The sequence below is a fragment of the Pimephales promelas genome, chromosome 1 (assembly GCF_988280905.1).
Source record: "Pimephales promelas chromosome 1, fPimPro1.hap1.1, whole genome shotgun sequence".
In the NCBI taxonomy this organism is placed as follows: domain Eukaryota; kingdom Metazoa; phylum Chordata; class Actinopteri; order Cypriniformes; family Leuciscidae; genus Pimephales; species Pimephales promelas.
In genome coordinates, this window is record NC_142769.1 from 31,043,713 (window position 1) to 31,062,580 (window position 18,868).

Here is an 18,868-nt window from a genome sequence, read left to right on the forward strand (position 1 = left end):
ACATATAATGGACGTAAAGACATTAGATGATTGTGAAGATATTTCACGAACTTTATCTTCATTACATCTATATTGTTTTCAATGGCAATTGTTATTGATTAATGTATTAAACTAACCTCTGTTGTTAGAGCACTGTCACTTTTGCTACAATCTGCCTTGTCAATAAAAAATAAAAGTACCTAATTGACACAACATGCTGTAAAAAAAAAAAAAAAAAGTAAAACCCAAATAGAGGCAACAAGATAGAAGACCAGGCAGATAGAGGGCTACAAAAAAAACAACAAAAAAAAACAATATTAATAAATAATTTATATTAAAAAAATAATAGTAATAATAATAATATAAATATACATACAGTATATGCTAATATTAAAGCAAATAAATATAATTGAAAAGGTTATTATAACACCATTACTCTTTTAAAGCATGGTTCTTTATGGAACCTTATAAAAAGGGTTCTGTTTAGCACCAAACAGGTTCTGCTATTGTTAAGCCGAAGATTTGGTACTGTTTAGAACCATTTTTCTTAAGAGTGAATGACAGTGACAACATGGCTGATGTCATTCATATCATTCTATACAGAATATTAACAGTCACAAAGTTATTATTCAAAACGTAGTACCTACTCAGAGAGTTCACAATTTCAGACGCAGCAGATTTATCTAATTATATATAAAATTTAAACACATATGTGCTCAAGCCATCCAACATGGACAGCAAGTCAAATAAATGTGTCTTCATGAACATGTGAGTAATTTATGATGACTGTTTCTGAACATAACTGACGGGTTATTTCACCATAGTTCATCTACACCACACAGCCTCGCTTTCTTTTTCTCCCTCATTCTCACTTTTCAGAGCTTAAATAGGCTGCTGAAACAGATGAAAAGATGAAGCACTTCAAAAGCTTCAACATTGTTTAGAGAATGCCTCCCGCTCAAACATGCCCCCATGCCACATTCAAGAACACAGAGCGGTACAGTAATCCTTCTCCCGCTGACCTTGCCACGAAAAATAATCATTCTGTTGCTATAAGGTCAACTGGACCTTTAAAGTTATTTATTTATTGTAAAAAATAATAATAATAAGCAGCACATTCCTTCCTCCCGCATTGCTATTCTTGTTTTCTTATTTTGTTGTTTTTGGGGGTTCTGTTTTCTTCCTGTTATATGGCTTTACTCTTTGTCCTCTGATGATTTCTATAGCTAAAATGTATTTAGAGCACATTACAATGACTCCACACCTCACAGATCACTCTGGTCTTAGTGCTTCTCTCTCCTTTGATGTGTAATCGAATTAGACTGTAACTGTTATTTTTAGTTTAAAAGAAGTAACCTATACTAAAAGTAGCTACACTTGAATAAACTCTTCTCCATAAGGACTCATGAATGACATAAGTGTTTTGTAGCCTATGTAAATAACATTCAGAAACTGTATTTGAAACTAAATTAGTAAGGATCAATAAATAAATAGGACTACTGCTACAAGAAAATGCACAATACGGAGCGATGCACACATCAGTGTGCTGTTTAGGATGGGTTTGTGTCAAAGAGCTGCTAACAAAGTAATCTTTTCCCATAATGCTCTCTCTCTTAAAGGGTTATTTCACCCGAAATTTAAAATTATGTCATTAATGACTCACCTTAATGTCGTTCCAAGCCCATAAGACCTCCGTTCATCTTCGGAATGCAGTTTAAGATATTTTAGATTTAGCCCTCAGACTGTAAACGAAGCTCGGGCGCCCCAGATAACACGTCAGCAGCGTCTTATGTCATCAGCATCACTGAAAGCGTATTGACAACAGAACCGGAAGACAATATAATGCTGAAGTTTGTCTGCTCTTTTTTTTCCAACTGTTATTCCAGATCAGAGGCTTCTGTAAATATTTAGTTTATCTCTTCAGCTAAGTTTAATGGTGCAACGCAAAAATATTTAGTAGTGTGTAAGTTGTAACTTAGTGCCCATTTATATCAAAATTAGGCTAAGTTGTAACTTATGCACAGCTGGTGCAACCAGACCTTTCTGTAAGTCATCAAAGTCAAAGGCAAATTTTCCATACCAAACCATTAAACCCTAACTGAGAACGACTCTAGGAATGGAAACCCTTAATATGAGCTGACAGCACATATAGTATTTGTACACTTTGGGATATGTAAGTCACTTAAAATGCATGATTTATTTATTTATTTATTTATTTATTTATTTATTTATTTTTTTGCAATTACATGTGGTGTTGGTGATCTTAGGTGATTTTTAGTCTAAAGTCAGTTTTAAAGCAATCAAATGAATGGTTGTCACATGAACACACAACCAAATCATTTTCAAATATTTTTTTTGTCTCAGTTTTGAAACCTAAAATGAACTTTCTAAAAGGTTTACTTACATATTTGAAATAAATGACACTTTGTTTAATGTTTTGTTATATAATGTAAAGATATTCATAAATGTGTAGCTCTCCAATACTTTTTTGTAAAATGTCAATGAACTTTTTGTGTTTGTTTTTTGTGTTGTGTTTGGTGCCGTGACTGGTTACCATTTCCTTAAAGGATTTTAAAACCACTTTTGATCACCTTTGTGCCTTCGCTAGTTCATTTTAAAATAGTTCTGTGGTGTGAATAATTTTGTATATATATACTATATATCTCAAATTAAAAATTAATAGAAAAGTCAAAGCTGATATTATTTTAAAATAATGATAAATATGCAGTTTAATAGCTTGATGAGGTATTGCGTGTCACACCAGGACGTGTCAACCTTTCAATTTTCTGTCAACTGTCCATGTGCTGCCTGTGTATGTAAAAAGCAGAGTATCAGTGCAGACCTGCTGTCTAAATACAATGATCACTGGGAAGAATCCAGTCAACACTTTCACTTATTCTTCTTTTTGGTGCCACTGGTCAGAACAGTTTTGGATATGTTTGTGAAAGAGTTAAAGGCTGAGTCTGTAGGGCTCATGAACAGCTTACATTCTCTATAACACTAACCCTTCTCTCTTCTTTCATCTTTTAATCCTGCGCTCATAAGGTTGCTAGATAAGTGGCCATGACTAACACGTCTCTCTCTGTCTGTCTGTCTGTCTGTCTCTCTCTCTCTCTTTCTCTCAGCCCTTCTAATGGGAAAGAAGGGGAACAGCCCACATAATGAGAGACTTTACCTTCTTTTGAAGACAAATTGGACTGAAATTCCATCTTTGATGAATCTCTCTTTCAAATGAGCAATGTTTAAAGATGGAAGCACTAGTCAGAGTAGAAAAAGATAAAGGAAGGAAAGGAACGTGGTATACATATACAGAAGGGTAGAAGAGAGAATGAGCTCTCCTTCTCTGTCGCACATCTTCTGTTTGTTTGTGTCCTGATTTCAAAGAATTCAAAACCACTGAAGGCTAAATTTAGTCACTTCATGCATCCTGATCGATGAAATTGCTTTCTGATTGGGGATGCAGATTCCACGTGCATCTTGTTAACTTTCCACACCTGCTATGGTGGGTCAACTGAGAAAACTATCCATATTTCTCTTTGGTAATGGAATTGAATTTCTTAAAGGATTAGTTTACCTCAAAATTAAAATTTCCTGATAATTTACTCACCCCAATGCCATGTTCATGTCTTTTTTTCATCAGTGGAAAAGAAATTAAGTTTTTTGAGAAAAACATTTCAGGATTTTTCTCCACACAATGGACTTCAATTGCAACCAACATGTAAAAAAGAAGAAGAAGAAGAAAAAGTCAAGTCAAAATCAATGCAGTTTCAAAGGGCTGTGAAGTGATTCAAAGGGCTCTGCGTGTTCCCAGCTGAGGAATAGGGTCTTATCTAGCGAAACGATTTCATTTGTCAATTGTCGCACCAGAGCCACTTTTATTAAAATGGTTATAACTTATGAATGGAAAGAGATATTTTTGCTAAACTTGGGACACGTGTTTGTGAGCTCAATCTGAGGTCACATTAAAAAAAAACTGTGACTATTGGCCACTTGGTGGCGCTATAATAAGGAAAAAGATAAAATGTTTATAACCGCACCCAACCATTAGATTAAAAAAAATGGCATGCAGTGTGTTTGTTCAGGGTACCTTGATAGTCTATGAGAACATTGGCGTATCTCAAAAAACTCAGTATATGTTATCAGCACAATGCCCTGAAGGAGCCTGAGATTTTTCAAGCCAGCGTTTTTTTTTACGGGAGTGACCTCCTTATACTCCTGAATCCTTGCCGAGTCCAACGATACCAAACATGCCAGGTTTTGCCTAATTGGTTTTTGTAATGGTATTATTTAGAGCTTTAAAAAAAATTGCTGTCATCTTCAAAGCCGTCAGCCCGATCGAGACAAAAAAACAGAACAAACAAACAAACAAACAAACAAAAAAAACAGGCAAATTGAAAACAAGCAAATAGCTAAATAATAATGCCCAAATGTCAAAATTATGATAGGAACTGAAGAAAAAAATCCAATCAACATAACCCATGGATCATTTGTATGCTCTCATAAAAAAGTGTCTAAACTTCAAAGCTAAACAAGATATTTACCACAAATTTGACATATAAATGGGCACACTTTGAGGACACTAAAAATTGGTGGAGATCAGGTAAGACAAGGTGCTATAGCTGTCAAAAAAGTAAATTGCCTGTATTGGCTGTAAATGCTCTTTCCTATGATCTAAGTTTATTTGTTTTATTTGGATCCCCATTAGCCAGTGCATATGCAGAGGCTTCTCTTCCTGGGGTCCCAAAAATCAAATACAAGTACTACATTTAATCAAAAACAATAAAAAGTTAGGTCAATGAACCTAACATTCATTCCAAATATCAAAATAAACAATTTAACATATATAGTGCTATTAAATGTTCCTTAAAATAGTTTTTAAAACAAATTTTTTTTGTTAAAAATTGTGTAATATCAATGGTAAATCCTTCCATATTATCATTGTTCTATGACTAGCACTATTTATTTTATAAAACAAAGCAGAGACAATCTTTCACCAGTACATTCTTATTCTTACCTTTTTGTCTTATGCATTTGACCAAGCCATGGGCAATAATCTAAACTAGAAACATTATTTGCACATTGAAAGTCAGGTCAATGACTTGAGTTGTAAAAAGTTAAGAAAAAGAAAGAGTTAAAGTGTTCTATAAAGAAACACGATTCATCCAATCACTGATTGTGACTGACACCGCTGAGAGCCAACAGCAGCGGCATATTCATTAGACCCGCCTGAATAGATGAGGGAATTGGAAAGAATCAAATGAGAACAGATCAGACGAGGCAATATGCTGCATTTCTCCAGAAACCCCTTTCACTAAATCATAATTGAACGGGACTGTGATTGAGTGCACTTGGAAACGTCTCGGTTACATATGTAACCCGCGTTCCCTGAGTACAGGGAACGGAGACATGTCGTCTGGGAGTTCCCTGACAAATTGGGATCATGCTAAGAAGCCTAATTGCCTTCGAGAGAATTAAAAATTAGCCAATAAAAATTGGCATGCAATCTTTGCATTCCGCTAGCCGCTTACTAGCGTAGATATAAAAAGCGGAAGTAAACACTGCATTGACGCTTTTCGCTGGCTGAGGGCACGGAGTGGCGTAGCAAGCCGACACAACCTATTCCCTCGCAGCACTGGCCGTAGCGAGTACTCGGGAGGAAACAGGTTCGACACGTAGGCTATGGAATCTAACGTGTTCGTTGTCGCCTAGCCCACAGCACTACAAATGTCTGCCAGCGACTTGAGCCAAAGCCCAGGAGGCGGCAACACATCTAGTAGAGTGAGCGCGCAACCTGGGAGGACAAGGCTCACCCGTAGCTTTGTACACTCGGGTGATAGCATCCACTAACCAGTGAGCTAACCTCTGCTTGGAGACAGCCCTCCCCTTCTGCTGGCCTCCATTACAAACAAAGAGCTGGTCTGAGGTCCTGAAGTTTTGAGTTCTGTCAATGTAAACCTGCAGGGAGCGGACGGGACAGAGAAAAGCTAGGGCCGGGGCAGCGCTTGCAGATTCACTACCTGATCCACGAAGGGCGTGGTAGGAACCTTGGGCACATATTCGGGCCGGGTCTCAATATCACGCGAGAAAGGCCCGGCCCAAACTCTAGACACGATTCGTCGACCGAAAAAGCCTGCAGATCCCTGTCCCTCTTAAAAGAGGCCAATGCCAACATGAGCGCTGTCTTAATGGACAGGATATTCAGCTCCACTGTCAGCAAAGGCTCAAAGGGAGGACTTTGGAGAGCTCTCAGTACCAGAGCTAAGTCCCAAGAGGGTACAGAGTGCAAAACACGAGGTGAATTTAACCTGATGATCAGGTCGTGCTTCCCCACGGACTTACCTTCTACTACATCGTGATGTCTGGTCCAGGGATCAGACATGGAGTTTCCAGAGGTCTGGACGCGGGTCCCATAGAGTGCCCTATCTCTGAAAAAGGAGGTCCTTCCAATCAAATGCGAGTTGAGCACTACCTTCAGAATCTGAGGAAGTTGGGGGTGGTGGGGGAAGTGATGTATGCCAAAAAATGGTCTAATTTTGTAGTTCTTTTTGTGCTCGGGTTCCGACCCAAAACCCGAAGTTACATGATGCCAGTTAAAGCGATTACTGTCATGACAGGCTATGGCAGACGTGTCATTCAACCTATTGTAAGTCGATGTACCATCTCAGTGGGTTTTGGTAATATATTATAAAAGTTGAAAAGTTCCATAGTGTGCCTTTAAGTGAATTACAGAAGGTCTGTTTTTATAAAAAAAAAATAAAAAAAAATAAGCATACAGGGAGCTAATTGGCACAATTTTACTTGTTGCAAGTCAGTCTGGTTAATAGGAATTACAAGTACAACCTTTGAAACATGATTAAAGAAAAAAAAAACTTTTATTAGAAATTTCCTACAAAAAAATAATTGTTTACTGTAAATACATGAAGGGAGGTTTTGGCCTGCAAGTCAGTCTACTACCAATTCAATAAAGCTTTGGATTTAGAATGTCTTTTTTCATGTTAAAAGTAATTTTAATTAATAGAAATTATACGTTTTAATAACTTGGAGTAATGTGGTAGCATGTCAAAGCATTCTAGAGTGGGCCTATAAATATGCAGCTACTGTATAATGCAATTTTGAATTAATGAATGTGGATATACAATGGTTAGCTACATACTGGTAATTGTGGTGTTGATATATTTTTTAGACTGCTGACTCTATAGAACAGTGGCATGAGCTCCAAGAGCCCTCTAGTGGTCGAGAGCATTTCCGTTGTGTTTTACATTTTCCGTTGTGTTGTGGATTCATTTCGTTGTGTTGTGAACTTATGTTTGCACTTTAAATTTCGTTGGGTTGTGCACTACTGGGACACCGTAATGATGGCATCAGAATGATTATAAAGTGCTTTATGAGGAATGGCAGAGACCCCTGCCTGTATGGGTCTGGTGCTGTCCCAGACTGCAGGCCTGGCCGGGACTCTGGGGACATCTAGATATGATATATTATAGCGAGGCACTTCAGAGGTAGTCACAGACGCCTGCTTGCTGTAGCTAAGCCTTTGAAGCTACTTGAAGTAGAAGAGCGCCATTGTCCTCAAAACCCTGTAGGCATGTTGCAGGAGAGAGAGAAAGACAGAGAGCTTGAAAGAGAAAATTCAAGAAAGAGAGAGAGAGGAAGACTTTTGGAACACACTGTAAATGTCATCCCATGTTGACGCAACACAAAATTCAATGGCCACTCGTGTCTCACTCTGTCCCTTTTGTCCTCTCTGTGCATACAGATATAGTGTTTGGAGCTGTATGTGTGTGTGTGTGTGTGTGTGTGTGTGTAAGGGGTAGTTTGTGTGTATATGTCCAGCGGTGCACCTGTTCCGTAGACTGCTCCACCATGGCAGACATATTAAAGCCCTTTACCAGAGTAGTGTAACAAAGGCTGGAAAACTACAGTTAAAGTGGCCTGTAATGACACTCGATTATTCATTAACTGTTTTTAGCAGCTTTACAGCAGGACAAAATACAACAAGAGAGATTCGAAAGAAAAAGAGTGCTTCTCCTAGTTTGTGAACTCGAGAGAGACCTGATTCTTAAACAATAGTACAAACTAAACATAAAATATTATTATTTGTCCTAATTTGTCCTAATCCTAATTTTTCCTTTAATTCATCCTAATATGTCCCATGTGTGTATGTGTTTGTATAGGTATCAGATCTGACCACACACATGTTGGTACTGTGAGAGACCTGTTCAAACCTCTTTAACTAGGAATGAAGCTATTGAGTAAAACATTCCATCTGGCTCATAACCTAAACATTCACTGATAGAAAGTAACCTTCTTTATTAATTAGTTATGTGTTGTCTGAATGCTTTGTTCCAAAATAATTTTAATAAGAATGCAACTGTGACAACTTGATTTCAGTTGAATCAGCTCCTCAGTGTTTAGAGCTACATGGCATTTGTTTCTTTAATTGTGATAAATTATTGTTCTCGCCGTGTTTTAATTAGTTTCTATTACTGAATCGTTAATTATTGGAGGTATTTATTCTTCTGTTTACATAAATAAATCTGATCTTGGTGAGAATATACTATTGTTAAACTTAAAATGTAGTTTCTAAATATATTATAATCACTAAAATATATCAAATTAAAAACCTGGGGTCAGATTGATGTCATATTTAATTCAACTTCTGTGGTCACTGGTGGCATTTTCTAGCTTAGTACCATTGCTAAACTAAAATCATTTTAAGCTACATTCTGTCGCTTTGTTTGGGTTAAAAAAATATCCAAACTACATATTTCAGAAATACATAACCAACAAGTGTTCAATGCTATCTGCTTGCCTTATCTCGATTCAAAGCGGTAAGGTTGTAATAATGTTTTTAATTCCAGTGGTGCTGCTGGATTTCCGCGGGAGATTCGAGTCTTTGCATCATTACGTCGCATCTGTACACATAAAGAAGGAGTCTAGTACATGGATTTTCTATCAGGTTTCATAAACAATATCTTAATTTGTGTTTTGAAGATTAACCATGTAGTCTTATGGGTTTGGAAGGACATGAGGGTGAGTAAATGATGACAGAAATAATTTTTTTGGGCTGAACCAAGCATATAAGCTTGACACTTGAATATTTTCACTTCTCGTTTCTATAAATTTTCATTGCATAATTTCCCTAGCTATTTAATTTCACACGTTTCAAATGTGAGATTTGACAAACTGGAATTTGATGCAAACCAAATACAATCTTAGCAAATCCGTCCAAAGCAATATGAAATATTCACCTTACTGTGCTAAATGTTTTGGCTTAGCGTAAAAGCTTGGCATGGGCTAATTAACTTAGCTGTCATTTGCACAGCTGGGCCTGTAAACGGTATCAATATGACTCCAGACTGCTTTAGCCATTAGCCACCTGCAAGCACCGGCTGAGTCCCTGTACTGCTGCTTTCCTTTCTACATACCCCATGATTTCAGCTTGCTGCTTGATGTTTGTTTTTCCTCTTATTTTATTTGATTTTGTTTGATGGTTGTTCTGTTGGTGATAAAAGATCAGCAAGAGCTGACCAATTAGCTGTCTTATACTCACCGGGTGCTTGAGAACATCTTAGAACACTCCAGCTGTTTTTAAAGGGTACTTTGAAGAGGGGAAAAATAAATACATGTGAAAAGGGATGTCCTCAACAAAGAGAAGAGAAAAGTTTGTTGAATGCTTTTTCATTAAGTTTTTAAAAGAAAACAGATTCACAGTCCTCTTTGTCCTCCCTTTGTTCAGTGGACACTGAACTCATCATGGGCCAAAACAATTACCATTATACAAATCCCCCCACTCTGACAGTTGTAATTGGCCACTCTCACTGCACATCTATGAACAAACTCTATCAGGCTTACTCTCAGCTGGTTGCGTGGTCAGACAGAACAGAATGTAATGTGGCGCTCGCTACCAGACAATCTGCTCTTTCATCTCTAAGAGGCCATGCGTCTTACATCAGTCTAGAAACTCACAATACTGCGAAGACATTATTTTTCATTTGAGTTGCGCTTTCCTTTTTTTTCCTCGCAAACCTTTTGATCTAAATCTTCTTAAAGGGATACTCCACCCAAAAATGCTGTCATCATTTACTACCCTTAAGTTGTTGCAAACCTGTATAAGTTTCTTTCTTCTGCTGAACACAAAGGAAGATGTTTTGAAGAACGATTAGAACTTTGGCACCATAGACTTCCATAGTATTTTATGGAAAATCAATGGTGCCAAACAAGTGTTTGGTTCCAATTGTACTTCAAAATATCTCAGCAGAAAACAGAAACTCATACAGGTTTGCAACAACTTGAGGGTGAGTAAATGATGACAGAATTTTCATTTTTGGGTGGGGTATCCCTTTAACTTTATATTAACTGCTATGGCCTGTTTGAGGTGCAAGTCTACAACTCGTAGCAAGACTACGACTCGTCGCTCGTAGAACTTCGTATAATAACACACATTTACAAAACTTAAATATCATCAGTAGCCTTTATTTGTATATAAGTCTGAATTTGTGAGAATGAGGGAGGGTGTTTGATAGTGTTGTATGTTTGGACAACTTAACTTTCTTTGCAATATTGCTAATGACCCACCAAAATAATGTTTTCTTTCTTCCTCTTGTCCTGCTTAAATTAGCATTGAAGTGCTATGGTGTGGTAACTACTAACACAGGAGCTTAAAATGCGTGCTATTTCTTTCAGGCCTCTGATAGAGGTCACAGGCTAATGATGTCATTACTCACATCAGAAGTATTTCAGGCTGTTAAAGATTCTGTGTCTTTGTTTTGTATATGTTGTCAAAATGAGACAATCCATGAAGCACAATCTCTCTGTGTGTGTGTGTGTGTGTGTGTGTGTGTGTTTCTCTTTCTGTGTGATTAGAGAGGTCTAAAACTCTTTAACTCTTTAAAACCTGTGCAACATGATGCAAAAGTTGCAGTGAAATGGTTTAATAATGCTTAATTTTTAAGGTAGGAAGGTAGCATCTGTGAGTAATAGCAATGTTCTATTGATAAAACACTTCCTGTTTTCTTTGGTGCTTTAGGCGTAAGTAGACTGCGTATGACCGTTAGGCCAGAAGCTAGAATTTTACTTTGTAACATGTTAAATATTAATATTTTTATTACACAAACTGATCCCTTCACTTCAGAAGGCCTTTATTAATAAATATTACACAATATAGGTGGAAAAAGGTTGTTTTGGTGATATGATGGATATGGGGCTTAAATGTGAGTGTGGGGTCAAAAATAAAACCAAAATGAAATAAGATTTCGGATTTGGGGAAAGGTGGTAACTCTATGGCCATCAACAGAGAGAGTGAAGTCTTGGGTGGGGGGGAGGAGTGATTTGGGACCAATGACAATGATTTCCGATTTATTGCAATTGAGTTTGTTGCAATTGAGGAAGTTGGCGTTCATCCAGGATTTTATTGCAGAGAGGCAGGTTGTGATGGATCTGGTGCTGAGGTATAGTTGTGTGTCGTCTGCGTAGCTGTGGAATTTAAATCCATGATTATGAATAAGTCCAAGGGGAAGCATGTACAGGTTAAACAGAAGGGGACCTAGCACCGAGCCTTGAGGGACTCCGTGATTGACAGGTATGGTGTGAGACATACAGTTGTTGATGGATATGAATGGAGATCTGTTGGTAAGGTAGGAGGTGAACCAGGAGAGAGCTGAGCCAGAGATGCCAAGATGTTGTAGGCGTTGAAAAGGATGGAATGGTTAATGGTGTCGAAGGCAGCAGAGAGGTCAAGTAGGAGGAAAATGTAGGGGGAACCAGAGTCAGAGGTGAGGAGGAGGTCATTTGTTACTCTGAGTAGTGTAGTTTCAGTAGAGTGATGAGTCAAGTCAAGTATATTTATATAGCGCTTTTCACAATATAGATTGCATCAAAGCAGCTTCACAGTATCAATCAAAATGTTTGTTTCTTAGTGGAAAAAACATCCACGTTTGGTAGAGCAGATCAATGGTATTAATGATTGGTTAATTAATTTGAACATCCCCTTATGAGCAAGCCAAAGACAACAGTGGCAAGGAACCGAAAAACTCCATCAAGTGACCTAAAGGTGTCCTAAAACTCCATCAAATGACCCAATGAAAAAAAAATGTTTTAGTTGGGAGGCAGTTTTTTAAGTATTAATGTGATGGCTGCAACTTTGAGGGAAGAAGGAACTGTCCAGAGGTGAGAGAGGAGTTGATGATAGCAATGATGAGTGGGCTGAGGCGGGGTAGACAGCGCTTGAACAGTGCAGATGGAATGGGGTCCAGTGGGAAGGTTGTGAGGTGGATTTTGTTGAAGTGGTCAGTGAGATTGGTTTCTTTAATAACTGATAGGGAGGGGAGAATGATGTGAAATGGAGTGGATGACTCAGATTGAGGGTCTGTGCTGGGAGAAATGTTCACAGAGAGTTCTTGGTGAATACTGTCAATTTTGTATTTAAAGAAGTCGATGAAATGATTGCATTTGTCAATGGAGAATAAATTAGTGATATTGTCAATGGGTTTGAGTAATTTATTAACTGTGGCAAACAGAGTCCGGGGGTTTGAGGATCCATAGTGAATGATCCCAAAAAGCAGTGTAGGCTGATGTGAGCGCTGATCTATAATGATGGCTGTGATCCTTTTAAGCTTGTAGGTGTACAGTGAGTCCAGTTTTCTTATGTAGGCGTTCCAGTTGTCTGCACTCTTTTTTGCATTTGTGCAGTTTAGGAGTGAACCAGGGAGCAGAGCGGGAAAATGTAACTGTTGCAGTTTTCACTGTTGCGAGAGTATTGAGGCTGGATGTGAGTGTGCAATTGTAGTGAGCTACTAGGTCAGTGGTGGTTGAGTTTTCAGTGATGCTGGGTATGGAAAATGTGTTTGCAATATGGAAGGAACAAGAGGTGATAAAATTGTGCATGTATGCTTATGCGGGCCTGGGAGGTTGACATCAGAGAAAGCAGGCCAAGCTTGTTCCTGCTTCCTTAAGATCCCGCATCGGACTCTACAGTCATCAAAGAACCCACAAGCTATAGGAGAAGTCATCATCGGACGACAATGGACAACCCAGAGAGAGCAGACCAAGTTCAAAGTGTGTCCACGGGTGTGAGTCCGGAAATTGACCTGTTGTATGAAGTTAAAACTGTGTATAATGCCCAAGAAATCCGTTGTGGGTTTGGAGGTAGAAGAGTCGATATGGAAATTGAAGTCACCTATGAGTAATATGGTTAATGAAGTTGTACAGAGTTGAGTTATAAATTCTGAGAAATCTGTCAGGAAGGAAGGATTGGGTTTGGGAGGGCGATAAATTGTTGAAATAGTAAGAGGAGTGAAGCCTAAGAGTTTAAATGTAAGGTGTTCAAAAAGAGGGAACAGATGGGATGGGGAGAGGGCGAAGCTTGAGAGTTTGTCTGTGGATGACAGCAATACCACCACCCCTGCCTTCAGGCAAGGTTAGTCCATGTATGGGAATTCAGTTTGGGTGGCTTGGTTGAGGGAGAAATAGTCGGGGGTTATTTGCCAGGTTTCAGTTAAACAGATTAAGTCTAATTGTGAGTCCAAACTTTGAGAATGATACTTTTATTGTTAAGGGATGTTATGTTCAATAGTCCAAGCTTGAGAAACTTTTGTTTTAAAGGGGATGATGCGAAAATGGGAACTGACCGGAGGTTGAAATGGTTCACGTGACGTTGGCTCTGATGACGTTGTGCGTTGCTGTTTAGATGCCGGGACGTGGAAGAGAAGCAATGAGGAAGAGTTGCACCGAAGCTGTCATTCACGGTGGATATGTGTATTCTTATGTGTATTAAGTTTCTACAGGAGCCTCTGTGGATGTAACAGTGGCGTTGAAGTAGTCCAAAGATTTTTATTTCAGCGGTGAGCTCCGGAGTAGCCAATGGATAACAATTTAGCTGGAGTGGCTGTTTGAGAGAGCAGAAAAAGAACTAGGACCTGGTACTGCATCATCCGGGAGGAAAGACTGAATCGTCTTGGGCAGGTGAAGTTAGCATGGCCGCCCAAAAGCGCGGGTGTTAACCCGATCTATTCAGCGCTGTTTCCAACTATACAATCTGCAGTCCCAAAATGCAGCCAAACCAAACTGGGTCAGGTTCTTCGGTAGCAGAGACGTGCAGGCGATAAGTGAGTAAGTGGTAAGTGGTGAGGCAGTTTCGATTCAATAAGAAGTTTTGATTTGATTTCCCTGAGGGAGAAATGGCAGACAAAAAACTCAACAGCGTCCACTCCCAGCATCGGGCCAGGAATATATAATGGCAGATGTGATGCCAAGTTATGCATGCAAAGTCACTGTATTTCTTTCCTTCAAGAGATGTATAAATGTTTGGTCGAGATCTTGTATTGACAGTGGGAGAGTCAATGAGAGAGTGGAACAGATGTTTTGTGTGTGTGTGTGTATAAAAATAAGCTTTACATTTGGTAAGGCTTTGCACATAAATCTAAGGGACAGCGATACTCACATGCATGTCTTACATCCTAGAGATGTGTTCATTGGTCAGATTCAGATCAGGTAACTCCTGGTTGAAGACTGTGTGTGCATGTTCTGCAATGCTTGCTGTGACTGCTCTTGTCTGAGTGGTGTTAAATGGGTTTTTGTGTTTGATAGCATGTGTGTGTGTGTGTTTGTGATACTCTGTCATTGAGCTGTGGGCTCAGATGATTCTGTCTCTCTGGGATCACTCACCACTCTGCTGCCTTTTCATCTCTTAAGCCACTTGGCCTGCGGACAGACAAGGAGAGAGAAAGAGCGATGGACAACGGGAGGAAGAATGAATGAGCTGAGAGGGATTCCAGGCAATGAAGGGATCGCTGGCTGCACTTCCCCTGTGATTGAGCCCTTTCTTATTTGTCCTCCCACCCTTGGTATTATTCGGCATGAATTCTTTGGAACGCTTTGGTACTGCTTAATTTACATGTATGCCAACAGGCTTTTAATGTATTTAAATCTTGGAAGATGTTCAAAGGAAACCCATAATTCCTCTGAAATAGGCCTTTTGAAGGTTTTATCTCGCTCTTTCTCTCCAGCTAATCTCACAGCCCCTCAGCATGCCACAGCAATTTTGCTAATGCCAATTAAGCTTTGCATTAGCATAAAAACAGCCTTTAAAGTTTCACCCTTTTCATATAAAATAAAGAATAATATTGAATGCTTGACCATTTACAACTTAAAACAAATGTCTTTGGAGCTTTTCACTTATAGGCTACTTCAGGGAAATAAAGCGCTCTTTTTCTGCTGTTTCCGTTGGCGTGCTGGTGAACGGGAAAGAGGGAAAAGGTGGGAAGAAATCCCTTAATGACGACTCAACAGATTTCCTTCTAATGAGCAGAAGCTGTTTTGAGACATCTCAAATTCTTCTTTCTCTTCAAATGAAGGTTATGCTATAAATGTTGAACATGCCGGCGCACTGGAGCTCGGCTCTGCAGAAATGTTGTAATTGCCATGCAGTTTTGTTAGGAATCAATTAATTAGCATTAGGGCTGCACTCCAAAGCACCATGCTGCACACAGCAGTTTCATTAGCCAGTAATGTGCAAATGCCACCCAGAGGAGACACGCAAATTCTTTTCAGATTTCTTGCATGTTTGTGTGGAAGTTTAATGCGTTTCTTTTCTCTTTGCCCCATTCTCTGCATGGTAGACTGGGAACATTCCTGTCTCTCCCTGTCTCATTTGCGCTCCATTTCTTTCTTCCTCTCTCTTTAGTACAGAAAACTGTGGGAACCAAGGGACCACTCCCAAGAACACTCAACCCAAGTAAATCCTACCCACAACTGCTTAAGTGTCATTAGTATGCTTGCACATATAAGGGCAGAAAACTTTAGTTATGATTTAATGAAAGCACATACATTGATTATTCTCCAAAAACATTTGAGCTCGCTGTAAAGTTGTTGTTCTCATTGTTTTTATGATTATTTTAAGGTTTTAGAAGCTGGATGTCCAGTACCATCTAAAAGTTTGGTGTCCTTAAAGGGACAATGTGTACTTTTTTTTAGGTATTTTATTATCTAAGATCAATATTTGTATTCATAAATATGTCCTCAATGGTGTACAAAATACCTCTGCCAGTTATCGGACTTATCCCCGTAAACAAATTATTTATTATCTTTATATACACAGGATGGGTAGGTCAAAAGGAGGCTTCCATGTAGTTCCACCATCTTGAAAAAGTATACTAGCATAGATGGACAAAAAGTACTAGGCCAACACTTTTCCACAGCGCGTTTTCATTCAGAGCCAGCAATACGTAACGTTAACTGAAAGCAGCAGAAACGGAGGAGCAACAGTGAGAGACACTTGTCACTGCCCCGGCAAGTTTAAAATGCCGCATTGCACTGTTATTTTTAATGGCGAACCATACATAAAGTCCAAAATAGAACGTAAAAGGACACGTGACCGGAGATTACAAAAAAACAAGAGTTAATGTCGGGATAGCTTTAATGCAGGAGAAAGATTTCAAAAGAGACGTTGAAGTTGCCGGCTTTCTTCTCAAAATGTAAGTCAATGTTACAATCTTAATTACAAGCTTTTTTTCATTGCTCGGTTGTGTACTTTATTATAGACAGTAGAACATTTATCGTTAAAAGTTAAACAGGCTCTTTGATGAATAGCAGCTATTGAGTTAAGTAGAGAGGGCGCTAAAAACAAGGTTTTAAGTTTACTTTTTGTAACCTAGAAATTTAATAAGAATGAATTTTAATAGAGCATATGATTGTTCTTGCAACAGATTCACCCGAAGGAAAACTCGATGAAGACATCCTCTCATATGCTTTTTGGTACATACTGTAGATGCAACACGCATTTGAAAAAGCGAGGAGCTGGAGAGCACAATTCATTTGAATGCAAAAAAACAATTTCACCGCTAGATTGGAGAAATTTCTACACAATGTCTCTTTAACACATTTGAAAATGTTTTTGTAAGGAAAAAAGTCCCTTTTGTTTTGCATTTATTTGATCAAAATTACAGTGAAAACAGTAATATTATTGCAATTTAAAATGTTTTCTATTGTAATATATTTTTTAAAATTCCTGTGATGTTAAAGCTGTATTTTCAGCATCATTACTCCTGTCTTCAGGATCACATGATCCTTCAGAAATAATTCTGATATGCTGATATGCTGCTCAAGAAACATTTCTTATTAATAATGTTGTAAAAACAGCTGTGTTGAAAGGTATATTTCCAGTAACGGCCATGCATCGTTTACAAGATTCTGAAGAATTGCATTAATTTGCACGGAAAAACAGCATTTATTTTGACAAAATTTGACACTTTTGATTAATGCACCATGCTTAACCCCAAACTTCCGAACAGTAGCATTTGCTATTGACTTTTTATTGAATTGAACAAAATATTTCTGTAATCTCCAGGACTGATTCAGAGTGAAGATTGCAATTTGCTCCCCACAACATGCTGTCTAGTCTTCTGTAGACCAAAATAGGAAGGAATAAAAGTGATACATTTGAGTATAAACACATAAATAAATACTTTAGTCTGTAGTTTGAAACCTGAATTGCTCTTCACAAATAAATAATTCCGACAAGAACAATGGGTTTTTAAAAACTGGGTTTCCAGAAAGCTGCCAACCAAGTAATTGCCTTATAAATAATCTTATCATCTGAGCATGTTCCACTTTTTTCGCTTAGCTGTTGTCGTGTAAGCACTTGTCATTATTTACTTGCGTTTTCTGCAGCTCAGCGATGTGAAAAGAATCTCAAAAGCGCCAACGTAGAGAATGAAATGTTCAACCTATTAGCAGCTAGTCACCACGACTGACTGTCAGCATAAGGAAGTGTTTTCAACAGCGCTGGCTGTCAGCTGGGATGGCAGCTCATTGCAGATGAGCTCGCTCTCTGAATTCTAGCTCCGCGCTTCAGTCGGTATTGATGAAATCAGTCAGACCGTAGATTCTTAGGATCTGTGATGGAGGCATGGAGGATCAAAGCAGGCCAAGTGGCTCAAAATTACATTGACCATCCAGAGCAGAGTGACTCTAAAGAAGGCAATTCTAAGCTGCTGTCTAGCGGTCGCTGAGCAGACCTCAGTTAAAGAATTCACATCAAAGAGGATTGGAAATCTTGTCCCTCTCCCTCCCTCCTCTGTGGGCTCAATTGAGCATTTAGCCTTTGGGTTTTGCCTTTTCTCCTCTCATCCTGTTCTAATTCTCATTCTAATGTTTCAAATTACCCATCCTTTTAAGTAAAGAGCTAGGCTGAAGGAGGCCATTTAAATGAGAAACCTGCTCTTCTCTCCCTGCAATGCCACTTCCTGCTTCATAACATGCAGTTTCTTATTTTAGCGTTTTGATGTGCTATAAAATACCTTCTTTCGTGGTTAATCCGTTGCTTCTTATGGAATATAATACACCACTCATGGTACTATGCTACTTTGCCATGTCTTTGTTAATATACTCCTTATTGTAATCTTCTGTGTTTCATCTCAGAGACTTCGTATATCTATAATAACAAAGAAATACAATTGGACTTAGTGCCTTATTTCATAGCTACCTACAATCTGTTGACATGTGACCGTGCTGTTGTCAGACATCGAGTTGACATGGGAGCTGATCTGTACTGACATCTCATTTGTACGTTTTTGTACGATCTGATTACGCCCCGTTGAAGTTATGTTTAGGGGTGGACCTTCATGCTTACTTTTTTCCAAATTGAAATTGATATTCATGAAATTGATATGAAATCACCACCTCATAACATGGTTGCATTTTCTGTGTAGGGAAGCCCTGGACCGCAACGTAAAAAAAAAAAAAAAAAATCTGAAAAAAAAAAAGAAAAGTCGAGATTAAAGTCAAACATTTTGAGAAAACAATATGTTGTAGAAGTTGCGTGTGTGCTTGCCATTGTTTCACATTGTCGCACACAGGCATTCATAATGGTGCACTGTTTGTGTGTGTGTTT

General features: G+C 38.5%; 1 protein-coding gene across 5 annotated transcripts in view; it reads left to right on the top strand.

Annotated features, from left to right (window-relative positions):
* Positions 1–18,868, top strand: part of nkd1 (NKD inhibitor of WNT signaling pathway 1) — an 84,019-nt gene that overhangs the window by 20,809 nt on the left and 44,342 nt on the right. The gene's annotated exons all lie outside the window — the stretch shown is intronic.